A 25691-nucleotide genomic window follows, 5' to 3' on the forward strand; every position below is an offset into this window, starting at 1 on the left:
TTGAGTGTGTGTGTAGAGATGGGCGTGTGTCTGGTAGGAGAAAAGGGGGAGCATGTACAGAGAGTGATGGAGGGACAAATGGGGGTTATGGAAGGAGAGATGTGTGTATGTGTGGGTGTGTGTGTATGTAGAGATGGGGGTGTGAGTAGAGGGAGAGATAGGCATGTGTGTGTATTCGTATGTGTGTACTGGAGAGATGAGGATGTGGAAAGTAAGATGGTGTTGTGTGGGGTGTCTAGGTAAAGATGGGGCTGTTGTGTTTGAATGGACATGCAAGGAGAATATGGGGGAGACACAGATGTGTGTTTGCATGGAGGTAGACATGGGTTTGTGTGTGTGTGTGTGTAAGACTGGCATGTGGGTGTGGAGCGAGAGACGGAAGGAGTCTGAGGGTGGGTATTGGAAGAAGAGATATGGTGTGGGACTGTGCGTCCATATGTGTGCTGGAGATGTTGGGGTGTTGGTGTACACACAAGGAGAGACGGGGGTGTGTGTAGAGACACTGGGGTATGACTGTGGTTGGAGCAACAGTGGTGTGGAGGGCGAGTCAGGTGTGAGTTTATGTGAGGACAGACTGGGGGATGGGTGTGCCAGGGGATAGGGGAGGAATGTGTAGGGAGAGAATGAGGAGGGTGAAACCGATTTGTGTGTGTATATAAAGGGTGTTGTGTCAGAGTGGAGGGAGAGACAGGGAAGTGTAAAGGGAGGGACACGTGTGTGTGTGTTTGTGTGCAGGGGGACACTGTATTGTGTGTGTGTGCATAGAGACTGGTCTGTGTGTTTGTGGAGACTACGGTGTGTGTGTGTTTTCGTGTGCATGTGGAGTGATGGGGTGTGTGTGTTTGTGGAGTGATGGTGGTGTGTGTGTGGAGGGAGAGCCAGGGGTGTGTTTCTGGAAGGAGTGCTGGGGGTGTCTGTGTGGACTGACACATAGGTGTGTGTGTGTGTGAGTGTGTGTGCCTCTGTGTGGAGAACGGGTTGTTAGTGTCTCTTTGGGTGTGCACCCATGGACAGACTGGGGTGCATGTGGGTTTGTGTGGAGAAAGGGGTGTGTGGATGTAGGTAGAAACAGGTGTATTTGTGTAGAGATGGGAGTGCGTGCGTGGATGGAGCGACAGGTGACTGTGCATGTATGTGTGTTGGTGGAGAGACGGGGGATTGGTTGTGGAGGGAAGGATGGGGTGTGTGTGTGTATTCAGAGAGACTAGGGTGTGCATGTGGAGGGAGAGATGGGTGTTTGTGTATATGTGGAGAGATGCAAGATGTGTGGAGAGAGGAGAGTTGTATGTGTGTTTGTGGAGAAACAGGAAGTGAGTGGAGGGACAGACGGGTGTCTGTGTGTATTGGAGAGACTGGGGTGTGGTTGTGGACAGCTGAGGCATGTGGAACAAGAGATGGGTGTGTGTTGGGAGCAGGGCTGGAGAGATGGGAAGGTGGGGAAAGAGACTGGGCTGTTCGGGTGTGTGTGTGTAGGGAGAAACATGGTGTGGGTCTTTGTGGGTGAGTATGTGTGTTGGAGAAACTGGGGTTTGTGTGTGTGTGTGTATGTTTAGAGAGACTGGGGAGTACGGGGATTCAGAGACAGGTGTTTGTGTGTATGTCTGTGTGTAGGGACGGGGTGTCTGTGGAGGAAGAGAAGTGTCTGTGTGTGTGTGTATACGAGCACACAGGGGTGTGCGTGTGGAATTAGAGAGTGTGAGTGTGTGTGAGTGTGGAAGGAGAGATGGGGGGTTGTGAAAGGACAGTTAGCAGGTGTATATGGAGAGACGGGGGTGTGAGTGTGGACGGAGAACAGGGTGTTAGTCTGTGGGGAGACTGGAGTTTAAATGTGGAGGAAGAAATGGGTGTGTGTGTTGTAGGGAGAGACGTGTGTGTGTGTAGCAAGAGAAGGGGAGAAGTGTCCTGATGTGTGTGGTGGGAGACCTACAGCGTGGGTTGCTGTAAGGAGACACCAGAGGGGTGTGTGTTTGGGGGGGTGTGTGTGTACGTGTGGAGCGACTAGGGTGTGTACTGAGAGATGGGGAGACTGGAGGGAGACACAGGTGTGTGTGTAGCAAGAGATCGGGGGATGGATGGTGATGTGTGTGGAGGGAGAGCTACAGTGTGGGTTGCTGTGAGCAGAGACCAGAGGGGTGTGTGTGTGTGTGTGTGTGTGTGTGTGTGCGTGTGTGTGTGTGTGTACGTGTGGAGAGACTGGGGTGTGAGTGAGAAAGCAGAGATGGGAGGATGAGGACGGAGATTCGATGGGGGGGGGTGAAGGGAGAGAGAGATATGGTGTTTTTATGTGTGGAGTGATGGGTTTGTGAGTGTGTATGTGTGTGTGTAGAGCCTGGGGTATGTATGTGGAGGGAGACAGGTGTGTGAGTGTGTGGGGCAAGATGGGCATGTAACTGTGGAGGGAGAGGTGTGTATGTGTATGTGTATGTGTGTGTGTGTGTGTGTGTGTGTGGAGACATCAGGTGGGCAAATGGAATGACAGGTGTGTGTGGGTTTGTATATGTGTGGAGGGAGAGATGTTGTTTGTGTCTGTGGGTGTGTGTGTGCATGTATATGGAGAGATTGGTTGTGTGTTTGTTGAGTCTGTGGTGTGTGTGTGTGCATAGAGACTAGTCTGTGCATGTGTGTGGAGAGAAGGGAGGTGTGTGGAGGGAGAGACGTTTGTGTCTCTGTGTGTGTAGGGAGAGGATGGGGGTGTGGAGGGAGAGACAGGGGTGTGGGTGTTTGTGATTGTGGGGAGATGGGTATGTGTCTGTGTATGTGTGTAAGGGTGTGTAGAGACTGGGTTGTGCGTGTGGAGGTAGAGATGAGGGTATGGGTGAGGGAGAGATTGGTGTGTTGTGTGTGTGTAGTGAGAATGTGTGTGTATGTGTACAGAGGGATAGATGAAAGGGTTCGGAGGAGAGAAGGGTGAGTGGGGGTATGTGTGTAGAGATGGGGTCGCTGTGTGGAGGAAATGATTGCAGTGTGGAGGGAGCAACAGGGGAGGTGTGGAGGGAGAAAAGGGGGAGCATGTAGACTGGGCAGGAATGGGGGCGGAAATGGGGGTTCTGAAAGGAGAGACGTGCATGTGCATGTGTGTGTAGAGACTGGGCTGTATGTGTGTGTGGAGGGAGAGACACGTTGTGGGTCTTAGTGTGTGTGTATGTGTGTTGGAGAGGCTGGGGATTGTGTTTGTGGAGACTGGGGTGTTCGGGTGGGTGTGGAGGTAGAGACGGCTGTATGTGTGTAGAGAACGTGTGTGAGTAGAGGGAGAGTGTGTGGAAGGTGAGTGTGTTTGGAGAGACCAGAGGGGTGTGGAGGGATAGACAGGGGTGTGTGTGCATGTGGAAACATTGAAGTGTATGTGTGTGTGTGTTGAGAGACTGGGGTGTCTCTATGTTTCAGGCAATGGGTGTGTGTGTGTGTATGTGTGTGTGTGTAGAAATGGGTGTATGTGGGAGTTGAGGGAGAGAAGAGGGTTTGGAGGGAGAGTAGTGGATGTGTGTGTGGAACTAGAGAAGTGTTTGTGTGTGTGTGTGTGTGGAGAGACAGGAGGTGTGTGGAGGGATAGACGTTTGTGTGTCTGTGGAAGGTGAAACAGGTGTGTGTATTTAGGGAGAGAGGGGTTGTGGAGGGAGACACAGGTGTGGGTGTGTGTGATTGTGGGGAAATGGGAGTGTGTGTGTATATGGTTGTGTAGAGACTGGGTTGTGGGTGTGGAGGGAGAGAAAGGAGTAGGGAGAGATGGGTATGTGTGTGTGTGTGTGTAGGGAGATATGGGTTTGTGTGTAGAGATGGGAGTGTGTGTGTAAGGAACAACAGGGGGAGCATATAGAGAGAGACTGGGCAGGATGGAGGGAGGAACAGGGATTGTGGAAGGACAGACGTGTGTGTGTGTGTACAGCCTGACATATGGGTGGGGAGGGAGAGATCGGTTGAGTGTGTGGACCGAGATATGGGAAGTGTGTGTGTCTGTGTGTGTGTGTGTGAAGGGAGAGATGCACTGTGGGTCTGTGTTTGTGTGGAGAGAATGGTTTGTGTGTTTGTGTGTGGAAACTCGGCTGTGTCTGTGTTTTTGTGTACATGTGCAGATATGGGGTGTGTGTGTAGGGAGAGATGTGTGTGTTTGCGTGTGTGTATGGATGGGGAGACAGGTTTGTGTGTGTCTGGAGTGACAGTGTGTGTGTGCAGGGAGAGCTGGGGATGTTTGTGTGGTGGGAGAGACAGCTGTGTGTGTGGATGGAGACACTGTTTTGTATGTGAGAGAGTGTGGAGTGATGGGGGTGAAGGTGGGTAGGGAGAGTTGGGGTGTGTGTGTGGAAGAGAGTGTTGTGGAGAGATGGGTGTGGATGTTTGTGGAGATGTTTGTGTGTGTGTGTGTGTGTGTGTGTCTGCATGGGTGTGTGTAAGGAGAGATTGGGGGTGTTGAGGGAATTCAGGGTTGTGTGGGGTGTGTGTGGAGAAGGGCTTGTGTATGGAGAGACCAGGGTGAGTGAGTGAAGGGAGAGATGGATGGGTATGGGTGTGTGTGTGTGTGTGTGTGTGTGTGTGTGTGTAGACTAGGGTGGGGGTGTGAAGGCAGGGACAGGGGTGTGGGTGTGCTAGTGTGTGTGGAGAGGTGGGGTTTTGGTGTGTTTTGGAGGGACGACTATGTGTTTTGTGTGGAGAGTTTGGTGTGTGTAGGTTTTAAGGGTGAGATGGGGGTTGTGGAGGGAGACGCGGGTGTGTGTGTGGAGAGCGAGTCTGGGGTTGTGGATGGAGAGATGGAGCGTCTGTGGAGGGAGAAACGGGGTATGTATAGGGAGATTCAAGGCGTGCAGAGGCAGAGACAGGTGTGTGGGTGTTTTTGTGTGTGGAAGGACGGGTTTTCGTGTGTGTGTAGATACTGAGGTTTAAATGTGGAGGGAGAGATGGTGTGTGTGGAGAGATGACAGGTGTGTAGAAGGGGAGAGGGGTGTGGTGTGTGAGATGCAGTTTGGCTCTTTGTGTGTGTGTGTGTATGTATTGAGTGAGAAAAGGGTGCGTGTGTGTGGAGGGAGAGACAAGGGAGTGTGTGGAAAAAGAGATGGGGGGTGTAGGTGTGTGAAAGGAGAGACTCGGGTGTGGAGGGAGAGACAGGGTTCTGTGGGCGTATATGTGTGTAGAAAAGGGGTTGTTGTGTATAGAGAGAGAGACAGGGGTGAGTGAGTGGAGGGAGAGGTGTGTGTGTGTGTGTGTAGAGATGGGGTTTGGGTATGTTTTGGAGAGATGTGTGTGTCTGTGTGTGGAGGGAAAGATGGGTGTATAGAGGGAAAGACAGGGTGTCACTGTGTCTCTGAATGTGTGTGTGTGCATGTGTATGGATGGGGTTGTGTGTGGAGGGAGAGAATAGTGTGTGTGTGAGCAGACTGGGGTTTGAGTGTGGAGCTAGAGATGGGTGTATGTGTTGAAAGACGGGGGTGTGTGTGTGTTTGTGGAGAGACTGGGCTTGGGCTCTGTTTGTGTTTACACTTGTGGAGAGACTGGGGTGTGTGTGGAGTGAGAGACATGGTTGTGTGGGGTGTGTGTGTGTACAGATGGGGTCGTTGTGTGTTTATGGAGATGGAAGTATAGGTGTGAAGGGAGAGACAATGTTGTGTGTGTTGGTGTGCGTGTAGAGAGTTGGATGTGTGCAGGTTATCAGGGTGGGATGGAGGTGTTTGTGTGAAGGGAGAGACTGCTTTCTGTGTGTGTGTGTGTGTGTGTATAGGGAGACATGGGTGAGTGTGGGAGGAGAGACAGGTGTGGGTGTGTGGAGGGAGAGATGAGTTTGTGTGTGAGTGTGTGTGCAGAGATGTGAGTGTGTGGTAGGAGAAAAGGGGGAGCATGTACAGAGAGTGATGGAGGGACAAATGGAGGTTGTAGAAGGAGAGATGTGTGTATGTGTGTGTGTGTGTATGTGTGTGTGTGTGTGTAGAGACTAGGGGGTATGGAGGGAGAGACAGGTGTATGTGTGTAGAGACGGTGGTGTGTGTGGAGGGAGAGATAGGCATGTGTATTTGTGTGTGTGTACTGGAGAGATGGGGTTGTGGAAAGAGAGATGGTGTTGTGTGTGGGGTCTGTGTAGAGATGGGCTTGTGTGTGAATGGACATACAAGGAGAGTATGAGGGAGACACAGGTGTGTGTGTGCATGGAGGGAGAGATGGGTGTGTGTGTGTAGAGACTGGCGTGTGGGTGTGGAGTGAGAGATGGGAGGAGTCTGGGGGTGTGTGTTGGAACAAGAGATGCGGGGTGGGTCTGTGTATCCGTATGTGTGTTGGAGACACTGGGGTGTTTGTGTGCACATGTGGAGAGACGGGGGTGTGTGTATAGAGGTGGGGGTATGAGTGTGGATGGAGCAACAGTGGGGTGGAGGGAGAGAGGGGTGTGAGTTTATGTGTTTGTGTGAGGAGAGACTAGGGGGTGGGTGTGCAGGGGAGAGGGTAGGAATGTGTAGGGAGAGAACGAGGAGGGTGTGGAGGGAGAAACCGATTTGTGTGTGTGTGCAAAGAGTGTTGTGTGGGTGTGGAGGGAGAGACAGGGAAGTGTAAAGGGAAAGACGTGTGTGTGTGTGTGTGTGTGTGTGTGCAGGGGCAGATGGGGATGTGTGTAGAGATGGGGCTGTTTTGTGTGGAGAGCAAGATGGGTGTGTGTTTGTGTGTGTGTGGAGGGAGAGAAGTGTTATGAGTCCGTGTGTGTGTGCGCGCCTGTGGAGAGACTGGTGTGTGTGTGTGGAGGGAGAGACGGGGGAGTTCTTTTTGTGTGGAGTGACTGAGGTGGGCTTGTGGAAGGAGTAATAGGGGTGTGGGTTTTGTGTGTGTAGAGAAATGGGGTTTGGGTGTGTGCATTTGATGGTACAAAAATATTTAGTCCATAGCAGTTTCTGTGACCTGCCTCTATTATCCAGTGTTCTTCTTAATGTGTTAACTAGTCTTTTAATTAATGCTGAATTAATATTTTTATTTCATTTAATTATTGTATTTTTGTTAGTGGCTTCATTATTTTATGCAAGCAAATAGAGTATAAAATTAGATATACTCTTAGATAACTCTTATCTAAGTTCTTTAAAGTTCAGTTTTATGGAGAAGAGGAATCAGACTTTGGCAGGACTTGATTATCTTGAGTATTTTTCCAAGAAACCAAATGTGTTATCTAGAAACCTAATTCATTAGACTTGTCTAGTACTTCTTTGCCTAGTAACCTCTGGTTTAGAGGCAGAGCAGGGTTGGGAGGTGCATACCTGTCCCATTGGACTAGTGCTATTACCTTTCCCTTTCCTAACTCATCCCATATAAGAAGGCTTATAGCTCTAAGAGCTTATTGTCAAAATCAGTCAGCTTACATTTCTATTTGCTTAATGACTGAATATTTTCAATAGCAAAGACAAAGTGGCTTTAACCTAGTGATTAAGCAAATTAAATACAGAGAAGAAATAAAACTCATCTATGTAGGACATGTCTTACACAGAAGAAATTTTCTTTCAGAAAATAGAATATTTCAAAATCTGTTGGTCAGTCTTCTGATATTTCAAAGAAACAGAAGGTCAGATTTGTCCCATAATTCTGTGTGACTTGTCTATACATCACTGTCAAATAATAAGGGTATCTTTTTCTTTTGAAATGACTTTGATTTTAAATATAGTTCCCAGTTTCTTTAAGTAGATTAACAATAAGGTTGCCTGTAAATTTTAAACTTAACATTTAATGTCGATTACCATATAAAACAATAATGTATCTTTCCTGTCCATGAACTTCTTGGATTTTGTTTTTCATTCTAATTTTGTTCCGTTTACAAATGTCTTTACCTTATAACTTTTCACAAGTTTTAGCAGAGACAGTAATTACAGGCTATTCAAAGGCTCAGGTAAATCCCAATGCTATTTATGGCTGGACATAATGCATCTCTTTAGAAATAGAGATTTCTGCAATAAAGACTCAAACAGGGCTTCCCTGGTGGCACAGTGGTTGAGAGTCCACCTGCCGATGCAGGGGACACGGGTTCGTGCCCTGGTCCGGGAAGATCCCACATGCCGCGGAGCGGCTGGGCCCGTGAGCCATGGTCGCTGAGCCTGCGCGTCCGGAGCCTGTGCTCCGCAACGGGAGAGGCCACAGCAGTGAGAGGCCCGCGTACCGCAAAAAAAAAAAAAAAAAAGACTCAAACAGAATTTTTAATATCTAACAGGTATAGTTACCTTTTCAGTCCACTATATAATTTTAATAGTCTCACAGAAAGCACACAAACTCTTTCTAATTTTTAGACTATTTACTTCTAATCTTTCCTTCTGCCTAATAGACCCAAGGTCCCCTAGCAATTCAGTCTTCCCTCCTCTTCAGATTCTTAGAGAGGTACATTACTCTTTCAGGCCTTTAGGGACAACTTAGTGTGCTGCAGTGAGTATCAACATTGAGAAAAACATTTACTTTAGAAAAAAGAGATCACACTTATACTATTAGACCCTGTAAATCTAATTTTTATTTTCACCAAATTGATGTTTGCACATACTTTCAAAAACTACACTGAAGAAATCAAAGAGGATATCAAAAAATACCTAGAGACAAATGAAAATGAAAGCGCAATGATCTAAAACCTATGGGATGCAGCAAAAACAGTTGTAAGAAGGAAGTTTATAGCAATACAATCTTTCCTCAGGAAACAAGAAAAACCTCAAATAAACAACCTAACCTTACACCTAAGGCAATTAGAGAAAGAACAAACAAAACCCAAGTTACTAGAAGGAAAGAAATCCTAAAGAGCAGAGCAGAAATAAGTGAAATAGACAAAGAAAGTAATAGCAAGGATCAATGAAACTAAAAGCTCCTTCTTTGAAAAGATAAACAAAACTGATAAACCTTTAGCCAGACTCATCAAGAAAAACAAAGGGAGAGGGCTCAAGTCAGTAAAATTAGAAGTGAAAAAGGAGAAGTTACAAAGGACACCACAGAAATACAAAGGATCCTAAGAGACTACTATAAGCAACTATATACCAATAAAATGGACAATCTAGAAGAAAGGGACAAATTCTTAGAAAGGTACCATCTCCCAAGACTGAAGCAGGAAGAAATAGAAAATAGGAACAGACCAATCACAAGTACTGAAAAGCTAAATAGTGTTGGAAGGATGTCAGTAATAACAGTAATGCCCTATTCCATCCCTTCCCAGCTCTAGTATTTGTCCTCAGGATCAACCTCTTCCAAATTTCAAAAATTTTTGGTACATATCTTGCTATTCCAGATAGTGTGCTTACTCTGAGAGCTCTTGATATATTCAGTTTTGACATAAATATAACCAATTTTATTAGAGTAAATCAGTGTCTGGTTCCCTTATACTTTCATTCCCCTTGCAGCCTCTATGTTCTTTTAAAGCTATTTATTCGATCAATACTCAGTGTTCTATTACATTAATATAGATATGGCTCAGAGCTGAGCCAATTAGTATACCATAACTACATTTCCCGCACCCTGGAATACGTTTAGTCAATTTGTTTAGCTATATAGTATACCAAAGTTATTTTACTTTCCTCTGGAATTTGCTTTCCAATGTATTTAATTATTGTTAGGCTTTTTTTAAACAATGGCTAATCTTCCCAAACACTAGTATCACTTAACTCAGTTTATCACAAATTAAAGGGCATTTCTTTTCTTTAAGACTTAGCTTGCATGACAGTTTTCAGGGCCTGTCCATTTATATTCTGGAATGAGGCACTGGCAAACTTTTTGGATACTTTCTGTTCATAGATGGGATGCCAGTGACTGGGCGTCACCATGGGTCAAACGTTCAATGAGGCAGCTGTTTCACTGTGGACTTTCCAAGGTTAGTATGACTTGATTTTTCAAGCACTTAATGTAGAGAAAAAGTCTTCAGTTCCCTGCTTATGACTGTATTTATTTTTTCTATTTCTGCATAAAAAAGTTAACACAAATGTAGTGGTTTAAGCAAAACATTATCTCACAGTTTCTGTGGATCAGGAGTCTGGGAATACCTAAGCTGGGTCCTCTGCTCCTATCTTCCAAGGCTTCAATCAAGATAGTAGGTCAGGCTGACTTCTCATGGGGTGCTTGAGGTTGTCTTTCAAGCTAGGTAAGATTGCGAGCAAAATTAAGATTGCCGGCAGAATTCAGTTTCTTAGTTGTAGGACTGAGGTCCGCAGCACCCCCCAGAAGCTGTCTATGTCCATAGGCTGTTCGTAACATGGCTGTACGCTTCAAGGCCAGTAGAAGAGCATCTCAGGGCTTCAAAGAAGGATCAAGACCTCTTTTTAAAAATTCATCTAATTAGGTCAGGCCTATCCTGGATAACTCCCTTTGATTAATTCCAAGTCAGCTGGATTTAATTCCAAGTCACCTTATTTACATCTGCAAAGGCTTTCCACCTTTGTGATATAAATAGGGGAATGATCACTAATGTATTCACAAGTCTGATCCCACTCAAGGGAAGGAGATTGTATATGGGTGTGAGTCAGTGGGAATCATCTTAAGAATTCTGTTTCCCACAGAGTTCTAAGTGCGTCTGTTGGTGGGGGAATTCAATTCAGCCCATAACATGTTCCTAACTAAATGGAACATTTAAAAATTGTTTTTCTGTTTGCCGTTGATATATTTATCCACAATTGATTTGTATACTGACCTTGTGCCCAGCAAAATTACTAATTTCCTCTGATTTCTAATATTTTAGTGCAATTTAAAAAGTTTTGTACATATGTAATCATGCAATTTGTGGATAACAGTGCTTTATTTATTCCCCTCCAGTAATTATAGTTTCTATTACTTCCATTACATTAACGCTTAGGCTAGGACCTCTAATAATATAATAAAATTCATCATAGTGGGCATCCATTTGTTTTTGGAAGGCAAGATTAACATTTCACCATTGTGATTTATTATAGTATTTTCTTGATCTTTTATCACATTAAGTGATTTCCATAACTGACTAAGGTTTTCATGAATATATATTGAGTTTTATCAATTTTCAAATGTATTTATATGATTTCTTTCTTTAAAAATTTCCCATTATTTGTGCCAATGAATTTCCTCCAGTTAAATGAGTCTGAGCTTCACTGTTTTAGAGGAGGGGGGATGATTATGCCTCCTAAAACACAAAATGCTTCCTTGAGATTCTAAGATACCAGTGTTCAGTGCAAATCCCTAAGGTATTAAAGCATACAGCATGTTGTCAAGTTCCTCAATGTAAAATGTTAGTTTGAATATCTTTAACACTTGCAAAGTCCACTCTTGTGATTTTTGCCTTTTTAGGGCAAATCCAATAAATATTTGATGTGATCCTGAGCACACTCAAAGGCCTGAAGGGTAATTCAGATACACACATAATGCAAATCTTACCTGACATCAAGCTTTAGTGATTAGCAAAGACTCCAAAAGAGAAGCAATAGCTGTATACTGTGTTCACTTGCATACTCAGTGTTCAACTCCATGTCCAAGAGGCCCCAAATCTATCAGACCCAGCCACCTAAGTCCCCTGCTTTTCCTTACCAGGATGTTTTGGATTCAGAGTGATGACAGTGAAAGCAATTCAGTTCAATCTAGTAGCTTAGCTTTTAGGGTCTAACTCACTAATTATAGCTAAAAAGCCTGTATTCTTCAGCACATTTGAGATTCATTATCTACAATTATAGGTCTATTTACCAAGAAAATCCCAACATTGGTATATTCTATTAAAACTATTCCCTAGAAAATAATCAGTATATAACTACACCTAGAATATCTTTACTTATCTTCCAGCCAGTATGTTTACATGGATCTCTAGTCAAATTCAAAACAGTTTCACCTGCCACCAAGGAAGGAGCAAATGTCACCATTCTACTACTTTGAAGAGCTTTCCCTTTGATTCTCATAGGGCTTAGTTTATTTTAGCCAATTGTGTGTTTCCATGACATGTTATAGACTGCCAAAACTGTCACCTCCCTTAAAGACGTTTAGTACTCTGTCCAAACTCAGCCTTCACTTCTATTTCATCATGTCATCTGAGGAAAACCTATTCATATCATCAGAAGTTAGGATGTTCTTTCCCAAAACAGAAATTGACGCTACTATTATCCTAGTATAACACTTACATTCAGCTTGAATTCTAATAACGTTTGGAATTGCAACTCTTAAAGAAAAAAGTCCCTAAAAGCTTTTAGTATTTTTCTCATGTCACAAATTAATGCCCCTAAAATAATCTACATGCCTCCTCTTTTGAAGTGAGTTTTGTATAATTAGTTTGATGTATTATTTTATTAAGAGATTAATATTTATTCCAGTCCTAAGCAAAGAGAGCCTTAAACTGGGCTTGTCAAATGATCCTTTTATTATACCAACCCCTAAGAAGTGACAGTTGTTGCCTTGAGACCATTATGAAGGACTGCAAAGCTAAGACCAGATTTAGCAGGAAATAGTTTGAAAACTCATTAATGATGTCTGCCCTAAGTATACAAGAGAAGAGGGGTAGCAAGTATACTCAGAACCTGTTTTAAATTCTTTTTAAACAGTTTTTTTACGTTAAAAGACATTTTAAAAGTCCAAACACACATAAAAACTTATAGGACAACTAAAAATTGTAGATTTTGAAATGATCACTAGAGACGACTTATTTTTAAGGATGAAAAACTGCAAAAGAAAAAAAAAACTGCAAAAGGAGGCAAGAGTACACAATGGATAAAAGTCTCTTTAGTAAGTGGTGCTGGGAAAACTGTACAGACAAATATAAGACAATGAGACCAGAAATTCCCTCACACCGTATACAATAAATTAGAGACCCAAGTGTAAGAACTGAAACCATAAAACTCCTAGAGGAGAACATAGGCAGAACACTCTTTGACATAGATTGTAGATCAAAAAATATTGCTGTCTCCTAAGGAGAAAGCAAAGCAAAAGAACAAATGGGACCTAATTAAACTTAAGCTTTTGCACAGCAAAGGAAACCATCAACGAAAAGACAGCCTACTGAATGGGAGAAAATATTTTCAAATGATATAACAAGGGGTTAATATCCAAAATGTTTAACAGCTCATACAACTCAGTAACCAAAAGGCAAACCATCCAATCAATAAAAGGGCAGAAGACCTAAATAGACTTTTCCAAAGATGACATACAGATAGCCAACAGGCACATAAAGATTCTCACCACAACATCACTAATCAGGGAAATGCAAATCAAAACTACAATGAGGTTATCACCTCACACCTGTCAGAATGGCTATCAAAAAGTCAACAAATAAATGTTGGCGAGAATGTGGAGAAAAAGGGAACACTTACTTGTACATTGCTGGTGGGAATGTCAACTGGTTCAGCCACTATGGAAAACAGTGTGGAGGTTCCTCAAAACTAAAAGAATTATTGTATGATCCACCAACGCCACTCCTGGGTGTATATCCAGAAAAAATGAGAACACTAATTTGTAAAGATACATGCACCCCAATGTTCATAGCAGCACTATTTAACAATAGTCAGTACATGGAAAAAACCCAAGTGCTCATCGACAGACAGGTGGATTAAGATATATCTATATATCCACAGTTCATTATTACTCAGCCATAAAAAAAGAATGAAATTCAGCCATTTGCAGCAACATGAATGGACCTAGAGAATATTATGCTTAGTGAAATAAGACAGAGAGATAAATACTGTATGATATCACTTATATGTGGAATCTAAAAAAATAAATGAATGTCTATAGCAAAACAGAAACTGACTCAAAGGTATAGAAAACAAACTAGTGGTTACCAGTGAGGAGAGTGAAGGAGGGAGGGTGCTGGGCTGCACCCTACAGGCCTGCAAGCCTTGGAGTTGCTCAGCCTTGAAAACAAAGAAAGAGCCCAGACAGTGACAGAACATCAACAGTTGATTGGATAGAGGATCTTACACATTTGAAGCAGAAAGTCCTGGGGCAACACCTCACTTTGGCTGGCTGGCTGGCATGCCCACCATGGCAGCCATCTTCGCTACTCAGAGGGGGAGGCAGCGGCTACCATTGATGGGGAACTGACCTCAGGCTGGCTCATCAGTTACCAGGGAAACCAGAAGGTGGGGCATGTCCCTCACAACCCCTCAGGTTAAGAAGCTTCCCGAGGGCAGAGGTTTCCCTTTAATAAACTAGCAGGTAGAGCCATTCTGGCCTAAGGATTAGAACAATCACTAGCTGGGCAAGCACGTTCATGTGAGTGGGAAGTAGGTGAAGCAGGGACTGGTTGAGCAGGGACGTACAAAGAGCAAGAAAACAGCCATCTTGAGCAGCCTGACCATACACTTCACCCCCAATTACCCTGCAGGACCCTTACCATCTTGGTCTGTCCCTCTTCTGCAATATCCCTGGGTCAGGTATGTAGAGGTGTACTGCAACCAAATACAATATAAATACAAAACAAATGCAATATAGAGTCCAAGAGGGGGGCACATTTCAGAGCCAGGTGCTTATCAAGTCAATTTTTCATGGAAGTCCAGAGGAAGACGACAAGGGCATCTCACTGTAGACCAAGCAATTAAACTCATTTAGCAGCGAGGCCACCTTTGTCGCCCAGTCACTCAGACTAGGGATCAAATGTGAGATGTGTAACAGGCACAGTACAGAAAGATCAAGACCGTTAAGCAAAATACAAGCAGTGATAGCATTCTGAGATAATACCACCCCTGCCTACGGTTTTGTCCTGGCCCATATTACCATACTGCCTGTCCACCTTCAGTCCCCACAGCTGGGGCAGAATCCTGGAGAATCAGTTTAAGAGACCACAGGGTTAATATAATGGTGCCTTTCTCCAGTAGGGGGCCTGGATTAATTACTTAGCAGTCTTACCTGGGACGTGGTAGAATACAGATGAAATCTAAGACCCTTTCTTATCCTGTTCTCCACGTGCAGCAACAAACCCAAACCACCGTGGCCGTACCTGCCAGTCCTAGGGCCATTTTGTGTGTGCCCCTGTAGGTAGATGCTGCAGCAAGGGCAAAAAGAGTTGAACTCGGGTTGCGCTGACTAGTTGCTTCTGGATTAATGCGGCACAGGCACTGGGATGATTGCTCCTGGGATGTTTCCACCTGTGGAGAGAGCAGGTTTCCCTCGCCTCAATTGTTGTTTAAGTAGCCCCGTCATCCTTCCAATTATCCTGGCAGCAGTGGGGGTGCATGGCAGGTGGAAACGCCAGGGTATGTCACTTTTATCAGCCCATTGCTGAACTTCATGGTGGGTAAAGTGGGTGGGGTTTTGCATTGCTGGAAGCCTTAGGTAGGCGTTCCGTAATGTCTTGCACCTGTTGTAGCATGCTGTAGATTGAACAGAGCTGTTGTTCCACCACACCGTATCCAGAAGCCCGAGGGAACTCTTATTATTTTGCTATTGCCGCAGGACCCAAACCAAACCCTTTGGGGTAACTGGCCAAGTCCAATTCACAAGCCTGTGCCTAAGTTAATATCCCTGAAGCCTGTGTCTGTAACTATTTAGTGGTGGTGGGTCAGGGATATGCCTGTCTTACCCCAACAGGTGACATCCAAGTATTTGGTAAGTAATCCAGGCCCTTGCATTTTGTCTGTATTCCGCATCCAGCCCCCCATGCAGTCAAATGAGCCACAAGCACAGGGCTGCTACTTTTAAACTGGAAAGAGCCTCTGGGGATACCATCAATATGATGGAAAAGAAATACATTTCATGGTGATCAGCTGTCAGAGGGCCTCACATGCTAGTGGATGACCACCTCAAGATTACCCCTCAAAACTTTATTTCCCGATGTCTCGGGCGCTCACGGGAATTTCCTCAGCCTCCTAGATAGCTCGCCAGTTGTTGGGCTGCACCCTGCAGGCCTGCAAGCCTTTCAGTTGTCCAGCCGCGAGACCAAGGAAATTGCCCAGAGTCAGTGACAGGGACCCTAGTGGCTTATTGGATAGGGAAATCTTACATGTCTGAAGCAAAAGATCCTGGAGTGACACCACATCTTGCGTGTAGGGCGGGCGGGCAGGAACGCTGGCCGGCTACAGCAGCCATCTTTGCTACTCAGGGAAGGAGGAGGAGGAGCCTACCATTTATAAGGGGAATTGACGACTGGTTGGCTCATCAGTTACCAGGGAAACCAGAAGGTGGGGCCTGTCCCTCACAGCCCCTCAGGTTAGGAAGCTTCACAAGGGCAAAGGTTTCCCTTTAATAAAATAACAAGTACGGAGCGGGCGGGGGCGGGGGCGGGGGTGGGGGACTTCCCTGGTGGTGCAGTGGTTAAGAATCTGCCTGCCAATGCCACGAGTTCGAGCCCTGGTCCAGGAAGATCCCACATGCCGCGGAGCAACAAAGCCCAGTGCACCACAACTACTGAGCCCACACGCTTAGTGCCCGAGCTCCACAGCAAAAGAAGCCACGACAATGAGAAGCCGGCACACCTCAACGAAGAGTAGCTCCCACTCACCACGGCTAGAGAAAGCCCACGCAGCAACGAAAGCCCAATGCAGCCAAAATTAATTAATCAATTAAGTTAAAAAAATAGCAGATGGAGCTGTTCTGGCCTAAGGATTAGAACAATCACTAGCTAGGCAGGGGGGAAACACATTCATGTGAATAGGTTATAGGTGAAGAAGAGACTGGCCTAGAAGGGGACGTAGAAAGAGCAAGAGAACAGCCATCTTGAGTGGCCTGACCATACAGACAGGCAAGATAGGGGTATGGGATTAAGAGATACAAACTACTATATATAAAACAGATAAGCGACAAGGATATATCATACAGCACAGGGAGTTATAGCCATTATTTTATAATAACTTTTAATGGAATATAATCAATCACTATGCTGTACACCTGAAATTAGTATAATCATAAACCAACTGTACTTCAACACAAAATTAAAATAAAAAAGAAAACCTGAATAATATATTATCTTTTAAGAGCTTATTGAGTTTTAATTATAGCATATCATCAAAAGGATCTGTGTTTAATGGAATTTGTTAAAATAATCCAGGCAGTTTTCCCTACATAAGATTTTGCGTGATAATTTTCATACTTTGTATTATAATGGATTACCTTTACTGCTTTTTTGTTCCATGACCACCTGCTCAGTTCTGCTGTGTTGCACCTAAATACTGAGTCATTGTGTTAAATCATCTATAGAATCTTCTGAAATGGAATACATCTGAGAAAGAAAGCAAAGATTAGAAATGCAAATGATATAATTGCTGCTTTGCGTGTTGTTATATTAACTTTTTCTTTCTTTAATTTACTTTGCATGAGAAAATCAGATGATTTTGAATTATTCACCACATTTTCTTCCAATGTGAACCTCTTTTTATTGTGATTAGATTTTCACATTAAGTGTTAATGCTTTTTACTAAGAAGCAGGTTAATTGTACCATCTATTTTCAATTAGACCTAATAGGGTGCATGTGTAGCCGCAGAGTGTATTGTGCACGTCCTTATAGAAGTGAGGAAATGGAGTAAAAGCTATTATTTTGATGTCCTGATAAATTATACTCCATATTATGTTAGATTAACAAAATGAATGAGTAATGTTCCATGTACACATGAGCTGTGACAGCATTTTTGACACAATATATCTGAATACTAGCTAATATCCAATCTTTTTATATTAAATGCAAATTAAATCTGGATTATTTCATCACCTTTAGTTACTGACTTCTAAAAGCTGATATATATATATAGTCACTATTGACTTTTCAGTACTAACCAGGCAAATTCTAAAATATTTAGGTTGTTTGTTATTATATGAGAACATGTATGGCAAACCTTATAGGAAGCTATAGAAGTAAATGCATTTTTCTTAGCTTACTGTGAAATGGAATGTAAACTTTTACTTTTGAAATTGTGAATTACTCGTATAGTTCATTGATCAAAAGCAAAATATATATATATGATATATATGGAATTTTATTACATATACTTATGAAAACTTCCTGAACAACAGTAACTGGGAATGTTTACATTAATTATGCTTTTAAAAGATCAAATTTTTCATTTGCCATATTTTGTAGATTGTTTTAATTCACGAACACCAATAAATCTAAAATCTATCAAACAATGGTGTTGGGAGAGGTGATTGCAGTTAAGCAACAATTCTTTAGTACTGAAGTATTATACTATATACTTATATATCTATATATCTATTTATATATAATACTATATATCTGCCAATGTTCTAGTTCATTTTCAAAAATCTAATCCGATTCTAAGATGATGATTTCACTAGTGTTTGCCTCTTTTCTTTGTCAAAAACCAAATTAAATGACCCCAGAAATATTAAACTTTTAAAAAGTACAAGAATTCTAGAGAGTGAAGGTATTACATTGCTCTATATAAAATAAATTTTAGAAGCATTCTATAAAATAACTATCCATTGAATATTTTTAATCCAGATTAATGAATTAATTCTGGAAATTTCAATAGCAAGGGGAGTGTTTTTTTTGTTTTTTTTTTTGCAGTACGCGGGCCTCTCACTGTTGTGGCCTTTCCCGTTGCAGAGCACAGGCTCCGGACGCGCAGGCTCAGCGGCCATGGCTCACGGGCCCAGCTGCTCCGCGGCATGTAGGATCTTCCTGGACCGGGGCATGAATTCGTGACCCCTGCATCGGCAGGTGGGTCCTCAACCACTGCGCCACCAAGGAAGCCCGCAAGGAGAGCTTTTAAAATTCATTTAGCCTAGAATTTTCAAAATATATTTAATCATATAAACCATTTTTTTTTACTAACACTGTTGATCTAATTGTTCTCAAAAAAGGGGTTGAAAACAACTTTATAAACTCAAGGGAATCAAGAGAAATGACAGAATAAGTAATAACAAGTCACATAAAATTACATATTAACATTTGAACACAAAATCAGGTTGAAGCTATTTTAGGTCAGCAAGGGCCATCAAAACTTAAAAAAATTATTAGTGCATACATTTATGCAAAGGAGAAAATCACATGATAATTTCGACATCTTAAATGTCATTTGATAAAAACAAATACAATTTCTTCTGTGTAAAAGTTCATGTTAATTGTAGAATGAAAGGAAACTTCCTTAACACGAAGAGTCTTAGAATACTAAAGAAAGTATCAAGTCTAGTGATTATACATGAAGGAAATACTTAAATACAATGAGGTATTGCAAATGAAATGATTTTTCAAAAAATTGTGAATATCAGAATTACCTATGAAATTTTTTAAGAGTGGAAATTTTTCCAGAACTAGGAAATTTTGATCCAGGAATTCTGTGTGTATCCATATTTTTAAAATATTTACTTCAGTATTAATAATAACAATAATGATTATAATAATGAACACATATTGAGTGATTTCTCTGAACTCTTCTACATTTTTAAAGATATAAATTCTTTAATACTTACAAAATCTGTAAAAGATAGGAGCTATTATTATTTCATCTTACAGATGAGGAAACAAAGATGCAAAGAAGCTAAAGAAATTGTCTACATCCTCTATGAAACAAACACCAGGACTCCATTCACTAGCTTAGAGTTGATCTTGTTTTTGAAAATGGATCAAAATTTCAGGCACAAGTCTACTGGACCTATATTTAAAACCATTTAAAGTTAATTTTAAATATTTTTTGTGGGTAATACTTTGAGTTCATGTGAATATCTTATTTCTCACAAAATATACACCAAATAATTTTAGAATTTATTTTGATTCTTGCATAAATCAATTATTACCATGATGGTTGTCTGACGTCGATTTTCTAATTCAATCATTTCTCTATTTTATTAGCTGGCATTCTACTAACAATGTAGAATCTTTGTTTCTTTATGTTCTTTTGTTCTTTGTTTCTTTCTTCCTTTTTTTTTTTTGGTTAATACAGTCTCCTAAATTCCTTTTTTTATTTAATGATGTATAATCCTTCACTCATTACTTCTTATGACCAAAGTTTCCCAGTTTTACTACGTTCCTATCCTCTTTTCACCTGTCAGATCATACTTAGAGAATTTTCTTACTTTCTGCAGAAAAGATATTTCAGGGTCACCGTACTCTGTCCTTGCTCCAGCTCTGCAATCAGCCACTTACCTCCAAGAATTTCTAGTTCCTAATGCTAGGCACTAAGTGTACTCTGAAACTGAAGTGTCCTTGATTATAAGTCCTCAATAAATATTGGTGGAATTAAACATGTGACAAACTATTTTGGTATAATTATTGATGAATATAAATAAAATGTTAATATAAATATGTTAGGCATATTTTAAAATAATATAATCTGTTCTTATGCAAATGAAACATTTACAAATTTTTTTTTTAACATCTTTATTGGGGTATAATTGCTTTACAATGGTGTGTTAGTTTCTGCTTTATAACAAAGTGAATCAGTCATACATAAACATATGTTCCCATATGTCTTCCCTCTTGCGTCTCCCTCCCTCCCACCCTCCCTATCCCACCCCTCCAGGCTGTCACAAAGCACCAAGCCAATATCCCTGTGCCATGCGGCTGCTTCCCACTAGCTATCTACCTTACTACGTTTGTTAGTGTGTATATGTCCATGACTCTCTCTCGACAAATTTTTTTTTATTTTAAATGTATATTAATTATAAATTATCTATATCATGTGAGGAGAAAATGAGGTAAATCATTCTTAATAGGCAAGGGAAACTAAAAATAGTTGGCAGAAACTAAATTTTTGAGACATGACTATCCTCTCCCGTTGCAGAGCACAGGCTCCAGACGTGCAGGCTCAGCAGCCATGGCTAATGGGCCTAGCCGCTCCGTGGCATGTAGGATCTTCCCGGACCGGGTCACGAACCCGTGTCCCCTACATCGGCAGGTGGACTCCCAACCACTGCGCCACCAGGGAAGCCCAGAAACATGACTATTTTTAATTCCAGATAAATCTATACTCTGAAAAATAGGTTTTTACAAATTTTCTATATGCTTATGATATAGAAATTTGTGTGTGAATGGTGATTAAAAGATTGCATCTGATTACATTGGGTTAAATATTTTTATAAGAAAAAAGCTATTAAAATTAATCCAAATGACCAACATAACAGTTTAAAAGAAACATGTGCTTTAATTTGTTAAGCTCTAACCTTTTCTGTATTAGAAAAATACTCTGACACAAACACTTTACAAATGTCAGCAGAAAATCTATATTCCATTTCTTCACATTGGTTTTGTGACATTGTGTTTGCTGATATTTGACAACGGATAAGCTGGGATTGATTTCTTCTGCCACCGCTTTTTTTCTGTTGTATTATGGGAAGTTAAAGGACTGAAGTGAACTGAGTCCCTCACAACCCTATAGTCACTCATGTGGGCAAACCTACAAAAGGTAAACCTGTGTACTCTCTGGGTCTCAAGGGTCAGTAGAAACTTTCAGAATAGCACAAATTGAAGGAATTTTCCAAATTTAAAATCTGTGAAGAAGAGAGGTACTTTATGAATACCTTATAAAAAGGATTTCAAAATCTAAATAGATTTTAATTAAATTTCTTTTTCTCACCCGCAGATAAATGTCCATGTCTTCTATTGGCAGTGGAAAAGCACAAGCCATTGTAGCATTAGAACTCAGCTGTCTTTTGCCTCAGGTCCATAGGGCAAGGGACGTGGAAAGGCATTCCCTGAAGACTGAGTTGTGTGAGTGATCAGAGCGGGTATTTAGGACTAGGATGATGCTAGCTCTCTATACTCTGGATCCTAAGTGACAGATGTTCATATGCATTTTATTGTGACGTGTGTGTGTGTGTGTGTGTGTGTGTGTGTGCGCGCGCGCGCGAGCGCGCTTAAACCACCTTACCAATCATGGAGCTCGTGAACCAGTTCTTTCTGCCCAGGTCTGAGGACATACATATCTTGGAAATCTGGACTTGAAATGCTATGCCATTTTTTCTTTTGTATTTATGAATCATGAGGAACTAATTAAATAATAGTTTTAATATATGTTTTTTGAACATTTACGTAATTTGAATTTTAGTGTTCTGCATATTAAGTGTGTGCATCTTAAAGTCCTCAGAAATGGATTACTTGAATGTTGTAAATGCTGAGTTTAAAAATACCACCTCTTGTTAGGCTGCTACCTTCTAGGAAAGTTTCTGGTTTATATGCTGATGTTAATTTTTTAAATGACATGGATCAATGACCAAAGAGTTTAAGTATTTATTTCCCTGGATATATATTATCCTATTGCTTAGTAGATGTCAATGATACGATACTTACACCTTTCTGATTAAGTGCCTGTTGAACTTTAGACTGCAATAATCAAAGACTTGTTCAATTTAAACTTTAGATTATTTAAAAAGTCTTCAGCAAAAAGGACATTATAATTTGTGATGATTACTGTAGATATTATAAGAGAGGCTGTTAAATCCAGTGAGAATGTTCATCAGCATACTGTAATCAGCAACTAGAGAGAATGCTTAATTACAGTTATTTAGGTGACAAATTGTAGTACTGGCATTGAAAGTGTAAGACGATGCCTGGATTAACATTTGCAATATGTAAGAGGGTATGAAAACACATCAGTATCAATAAAGGTGTCTCATTATATGACTTTATATTAATTTGTCTTATTCTGAAAATTCCAAATTCAATCCTCACTATTACTTGCCTAAACATTTCTGAGTGAGAACAGTATTTTGTATGAGAAATCAAATCCTATTTGCTAAAGGAAGCTTACTTTATTTCATTTTGTGTAACTTATTTTATTTTAATAACTTGTCAAGTGTTTAGTCATTACAAAATAACATTGGGACTTCCCTGGTGGTCCAGTAGTTAAGACTTCGCCTTTCAATGTAGGGCGTGAGGGTTCAATCCCTGTTTGGGGAGCTAAGATCCCACATGCCTTGCAGCCAAAAAACCAAAACATGAAACAGGCAATATTGTAACAAATTCATAAAGACTTAAAAAAATATAATATTGATTTGACTACCACCTTACTTCAAATTTGTGGTAGTATATGAAACATGCAATTATTTCTAATTTATTAAAGAAAACTTAATTATAACCTATTTGTTTAAAAGATCTCTTTAAAGTTCTCACTTCATTCATATTGTTTAAAAATAATTAAACTTGAAAAAAGCACCTCTTAAATGGTGTTGTATTAGTTTCTTATGGCTGCTGTAACAAATGACTTCAAACCGTGATGCTGAAAACAACAGATGTTTATTCTCTTGCAATTCTGGGGGTCAAAAACCTGAAATCATAATGTTGACAGGGCCTGATTCCCTTCAAAGACTCTAGGAGAGGTTCCATTCCTTGCTGCTTCCGTTTTCTGGTCTTGTAGCTGTATCGCTCCGATCTCTTACTTTGTGCTTACACTGCCTCCTCCTTCTCTGTGCATCTATCTTCCCTGTGTCTCTTATAGGACACTTGGCATTGAACTTAGGCTCACCAGATAATCAAGGGTGATTTCTCCATCTTTGTCAATACTCCTTTTTTCCAGTAAGTTAACATTCATAGGTTCCAGGGATTAGGAAATGGATATCTTTTGGGGGGCTATCATTCAGCCCACTACAGCTGGCTTATTTTATCATCGTATAATCAATATTATATTTCCTACTAGGAACAACACCGTTTTTGAAAGCAGATTCTAATAAGACATGACAGATTAAGTGACTATGATGTATATTTGAAGACTGTATAATAATGCCACATGTTTTACTATTAAGGATGAATGCAATATGAAGTATGTTACTGGGTTACATTAAATTCCTTGAATGTTGTTTTATTTTTACAGAATATTGCTTGATAAAATAAAATCATTTTGTTGTCTTTAATGTTTATGACGTACATTGAAATACTTCATCTTTACTGATATTAAAATGACTGTTAAAAAAATGACTGTTTATTTCAATTTTGCTAAGAGGGCATATAGTTATTTTGCCTTCTGTGAGTCAGGCACAGTGTTGAGAAAGAAAATAAAAGCTCTTCAAGTGTTTAGATTTCTAGTAAATTAAACATAATAGAACACAACAATGTAATTAAAATATGATACTATATTGCAAAGTTATTATATGTATAGCAAGTATATATGTAATATATATGTAACAAAATAGAAGACAGAAAATTATAATTAAGCCTGATTTAGTGGGAATATTAGGTAAAGTTTTAAGGAGTATGTGGTTTCTGAAAAAGGTTTTCACAAGATAAATAAGAGTTTGACAAACATCTAGGAAGAAAGAAATGGTGAAAGTAATGGAGTCATAATGATATCCGGTTGTATTACAGTAAATGAGGTTGTATTACAGTAAAAGGTATACATATATACCCTCTTTTTTGGATTTCCTTCCCATTTAGGTCACCACAGAGCATTGAGTAGAGTTCCCTGCACTATAGGGTAGGTTCTCATCAGTTATCTATTTTATACATTGTATCAATAGTGTATATATGACAATCCCAATCTCCCAATTCATCCCACCTCCCCTTTCCCCCCTTGGTGTCCATACATTTGTTCTCTATGCCTGTGTCTCTATTTCTGCTTTGCAAATGAGATCATCTATACCATTTTTCTAGATTCCACATATATATGTTAATATACGATATTTATTTTTCTTTCTGACTTACTTCACTCTGTATGACAGTCTCTAGGTCCATCCATGTCTCTACAAATGACCCAATTTTGTTCCTCTTTATGGCTGAGTAATATTCCATTGTATATATGGACCACATCTTCTTTACCCATTCCTCTGTTGATGGACATTTAGGTTGCTTCCATGTCCTAGCTATTGTAAATAGTGCTGCAATGAACATTGGGGTGTATGTGTCTTTTTGAATTATGGTTTTCTCTGGGTATATGCCCAGTAATGGGATTGCTGGGTCATACAGTATTTCTATTTTTAGGTTTTTAAGGAACCTCCATACTGTTCTCCATAGTGGTTGTATCAATTTACATTCCCACCAACAGTGCAGGAGGGTTCCCTTTTCTCCACACCCTCTCCAGCCTTTATTGTTTGTAGATTTTTTAGTGATGGTCATTCTGACTGGTGTGAGGTTATTGGATAAACAAATTCAGGATACATACATTAGAGTACTATTAAGCAGTGCAAAGGAATAATAAAGTCAACAATATACATGAATCTCAAAGGCAGTATACTAAGTGACAAAGATCCAGATACTAAAGGCTATGTACTGTAGAAGCTCCATTGTAGGAAATTGTAGAAAACACTAAAACTATAGTGACAGAAAGCAGATCAGTGGTTAATTTTAAGATGAAATCAAAGATATAATATGAAGAGCAATAATTATAAAACTATAAGGTATGTTTAATACATCCCCATAGATATGTTCTAAAGAAGTCAATGACTCCTTTCAAACTTTATCCAGAATTGTGGAACTCATTAGCTGAAATTCCTGCTGTGGGTAAGTTTGACAATACAGTCTTCACTCTGCTCTGACTTTCATATTCAAAGACTAAACCATGGCAGTAAATGAGAAGCATTGTTCCCCACTACCTTTTTTTTTTTTTGCGGCACGCAGGCCTCTCACTGCTGTGGCCTCTCCCGTTGCGGAGCACAGGCTCCGGACGCGCAGGCTCAGCGGCTATGGCTCATGGGCCCAGCCGCTCCGCAGCATGTGGGATCTTCCCGGACCGGGGCACGAACCTGTGTCCCCTGCATCAGCAGGCGGACTCTCAACCACTGCGCCACCAGGGAAGCCCCCCACTACTTATTTTATCAAAGAAGAATGAGTAGTCAGAAGAGTCAAATATTTGTATGCCTTGAGGTAGACATTGATGGCATGAATTTAAGAAACATAAATTCTTAGTTCTCTGTCAGTAATGGAATGGACCTACCATCCATTTAGCTATTCAGTGATTTA

General features: G+C 41.0%; 1 long non-coding RNA gene across 1 annotated transcript in view; it reads right to left on the bottom strand.

The window, feature by feature from the left end:
- The window catches only part of LOC137204699 (uncharacterized), a 77750-nt gene extending 64243 nt beyond the window's left edge, over window positions 1-13507 (bottom strand). Inside the window, exon 1 of the long non-coding RNA XR_010933793.1 lies at window positions 13227-13507. This is a non-coding gene — a long non-coding RNA (uncharacterized lncRNA). The remainder of the gene's footprint in view (window positions 1-13226) is intronic.
- Window positions 13508-25691: the final 12184 nt, after the last annotated feature.

This window comes from Pseudorca crassidens, chromosome 13 (genome assembly GCF_039906515.1).
Source record: "Pseudorca crassidens isolate mPseCra1 chromosome 13, mPseCra1.hap1, whole genome shotgun sequence".
Lineage (NCBI taxonomy): Eukaryota > Metazoa > Chordata > Mammalia > Artiodactyla > Delphinidae > Pseudorca > Pseudorca crassidens.